This window comes from Triticum aestivum, chromosome 2D (genome assembly GCF_018294505.1).
Source record: "Triticum aestivum cultivar Chinese Spring chromosome 2D, IWGSC CS RefSeq v2.1, whole genome shotgun sequence".
NCBI lineage: Eukaryota > Viridiplantae > Streptophyta > Magnoliopsida > Poales > Poaceae > Triticum > Triticum aestivum.
The window spans coordinates 593,893,219-593,897,031 of NC_057799.1; the positions used below are offsets into that span (position 1 = coordinate 593,893,219).

General features: G+C 49.8%; 1 pseudogene; it reads left to right on the forward strand.

Annotated features, from left to right (window-relative positions):
* LOC123056003 (uncharacterized) overlaps nucleotides 1-3,813 on the forward strand; it is a 9,515-nt pseudogene continuing 5,702 nt past the window's right edge.

Here is a 3,813-nt window from a genome sequence, read left to right on the forward strand (position 1 = left end):
ATGGCGACATGCGCTCCTCCTTCACGTGACGTCCGATTTGGATGCAGCGAATGCATGGAAGGGGTGGGAGAGAAGGGAGGGAGGGAGGCTCCGCCTTCATCCGTCGGCGAGGAGGAGAATGGCACGAGCGGACTGTGGTCATGGTGGAGCGAGCGCCGGAGCATCAGCTCCATCTGCGCTTCGCATTCCTCCGCCGTCGTGGTGGCCTACGAGAGGAGGTGCGGCTGTTGCTGCGGCTTGTACTCCTCGTCGCTGGGGGAGATAAAGATATCCACCTTTGTGGAGGAGCCGACAGCCATGGAGGAAGAGGGCCCCGGAGAGCAAGGAGGGCGACGCCATGATCCGGAGCCGGATCCGGATCCACCCGCCGGTGTCGAGGCCCAAGACTTGCCCATCGAGGGTGAGTGGAGGAAGATGGGAGCGGGGGTGGTGCACGGAGATGTGGAGAGTGCGATGGGGACGTCTCGGCGTCGTGCTGAAATAGCTGCGGTCAGGAGAATGGACAGCAAACCCGCTTCAATGCGGCGTAGCAGCTGGAATTGGTTTCTCGGGACGATGTGTTCGGAGTGAAGTGACGCCCCCGCCTGGTCACGTCGGTCAATGCCTCCCACCCGTCCGGTTATATCCGCGGCATCAATGTCGGCCGCTGCTGCTATGGGCCGGCATGTATGCAACACGTTCGTTGAAGAGATAGCACGGGAGAGGGTTTTGGGTAGGACCTGGGTGTCAGACACTACACGGTCCACACTTCCGCAAAGCCCTGCTTGTTGTTTGCTTTCAGTTTACGAGAAAACAGATGTTTGGATGGTCTGTGGATGGATGGGGTACCGTGTTGAATGGCAAAATGTGGCCGGACCGTTCGGTGTGTAAGCGTTGTTAATGCCCTAAGTGTGTGAAGTGTATGAAAGGCTTGCCACCTCAACTTACCGTGCATAGGTGCTTAGCTTTTTGTTTATATGCTTTCTTAATATACTTACTTGTAGATTTAGATTTTTTTTAAACACAGTACAGACGCATGTGCTCATATATACGCACATACACTCATATCTATGGACACACACACGAAGTCATCAAAGGTGCCTCGTAGTTGATGGAACGTCTCCTCCCATCGAACATGCATCGCCGAAGATCCTGAAGTAAATCCAAAAATTAATGTGAGCACCAGGAGTTGAACCCTGATGGACTAGGAATACCATTGTCTTCCTAACCATACAACCACAAGTTGGTTCGCGTTGTAGATTCGGAATTATTATTTTTTCACTTAATTACACATGGTTAACATCGTTTCTTCCTAGATTCATCAAACTATGATCTTTGTTCAACTTGTCACATGAGATTTTATGTGTACCTGCAACCTTACGTCTCCTTTGGTTTATAGGAATTTTGTAGAAATTGTAAAGGATAGAAACTTTGTAGGAAAAATTACTTTGAAGTCTTTTGGTGTGTAGGAATGGATTACTATTCCTACATAGGATAGGATTCAATCCTTCATATTTTATGGGAAAAATATTAGCCTAGGCTCAATGAAAAAAATCATTGTCCTATGTATCATTGATATGTCTTTCTTCATAGGAATTGAGATTCATGTTATCTCACTTCATATGATTTTTCTATTTCTATACTATTTTTATCCTATGAACCAAATGAGGCATCTCGACGAGATGGAGAAATTGGGAAAGACCTTGCTGGCAGTGGGATTTGTGTGCGATTGAGAGTTTGCTCACTAGTCACCACTCATACCAAATGGTTCCATTTTGTTACTTCTGCTTTTATTTCTTTTCATCACACAAGAAGTAAAAATGGCGGCATGCAAGGACTGATAAGACCTCCTCCAATGTACTGTATTTGTGCTTAGGTGAGATTCTAAGTGCATTAATTGTCTTAGCAATTAATGTCATCAATGCATGATTCTTTATCAGCAAAACTCCTCTATGCATTGGTCGGTAGACATTTTATATAGGTTCACGTGCTTAGACTAGTCATAGTGAGGAGTAACTTAGACTAGTAACATGCATATGTTACTAGCCTATATTACTACCTCCATAGTGGGTAGTAACATGGTTGTGGTATCATATAAGTCTTCATTTATTTAGGTGTAGACTCACCTTGTCTCGGGTTGCGGGTAACATATTATGTTACCCCAAACCTCTCTTTCCTCATTAATTACTTGCCACATAAGCAAATTCTTCTTGATATGCGTTATGTTACTAGCTAAGTTACTCTTACTATGACTAGTCTTAGAACCGTTTTCTTCTAGATCATCATAATGCTCTTTCTTTTTTTAATTACTTTGCCACATCATTTTTTTATCTATAAGGCATCCTTAGCATCCATACACGATGGAGCATTGAGAGGGGCCTTAGAAACGACAGCGGCGTCGTTGTTCACACGCCCTCCGGGGCACTCCGCTGATACGAACACACTGGTTGAGTAGCTTTGCAAAGCGAGAACGTACTGGCTGAAAACTGCGCGCTTCGATCGGCCGCACTAGTAGACAGAGACAGACAAACAGAGATCGTCCCCGTCGGAGCTGGAGCTCGCATCACTGTTACCCAGCCGCATTCGACCGATCGGGGTGGCCGGGAGAGAAGCGAGCCACCTGGCACGGCCAGCGAGATAGAGTCGATCGATCGCAGCCACGGCGGTGCGCCGTCGAGCCCTCTGCCCGGCTTGCGTTGCGCCGCGAGCCGCTTTCCGCCCTCGATTGGCGCGTTGTGCGGGTAGGAACGAGTGGTTTGGTTGGTGCGTGGAATGGTCGGTGGTGGGCTCGCGCCGGCCGGTGCTCCCGTCTCCGGGGGAGGTCGACCGGCCTCTCTCTCCCCCGCGCGCGCGCGTTCCACCAACCGGTCCAAGCAGAATCCGCCGGTCTCGCCCGGGCCAGCACGTACGCCACCACGCCTTGGGCGCACTCGCGTCACACGTTCCCTTGACCCGCCGGGAACTCCGACGTGCACAAACTGCCAGGGTTCGATCGACCGTCCGGTGATCCGGGGTTTGACACGGCGGCGAACTCAGCACCCGACGTACAGGAGCAAAATGCTGCTTCGTCTCTCGCGCGCTCTGCGGAGGCCGGCCCGGGGCCTCGCGTGGTCCACCAAACAGTCAAACCGAATCCGCCGTCTCAGTCAGGTGAATAGGAGTGAGAGTGCTGTCACGACAATTCTTACAAACTCATACATATATGTAGTATTCCTCCGTCTCAAAATAAGTGTCTTAACTTTATACCAACTTTAATACAAGGGCATGGTTAGGTCTCAGTCGACTGAGATTTAACCAAGTCTAAGTCAAGTGATATAACATGCAAGAAAACAAACTAAAAAAAAAATTTGCACGGATCTCAATGGAAAATCTCATGGATATAGCATCGACTGAGACTTAACGAAGTCTTAGTCGACTGAGACTTAGCAAGACTGTTAATACAAATTTGCATTAAGATCAAGACAGTTATTTTGGTACCGAGGGAGTATATGCGTGGAAAGTGTGATCAGTCCAATGCAGTGCACTCTCTTAATGCCTTTTCACATGGGATGCACCGCAAGGTGCTCTTGTGTAAGAGGAGCATTTCCAACAGGCGCGCGATATTTGCGGCGCGCCGAAAAAACCGCCAGTTTGGCGCGCGAGAGGTTGCGCGGCGCGCTTCAGTAAGCGCGCGAAATAAATTAACGTGCGTGGTAGTTTGCTGTGCGACGGCCATCGCGCTGGTTAAAAGCCGCACGTCTGCGCCCGCCAACCGCCAGAAAGTCCCCTCCCACCGCGCCTTCTTCCCCCGCCTCTTCCAGCGCCCCTCCGCCCCCGTGCCTTATCCCTCAACCT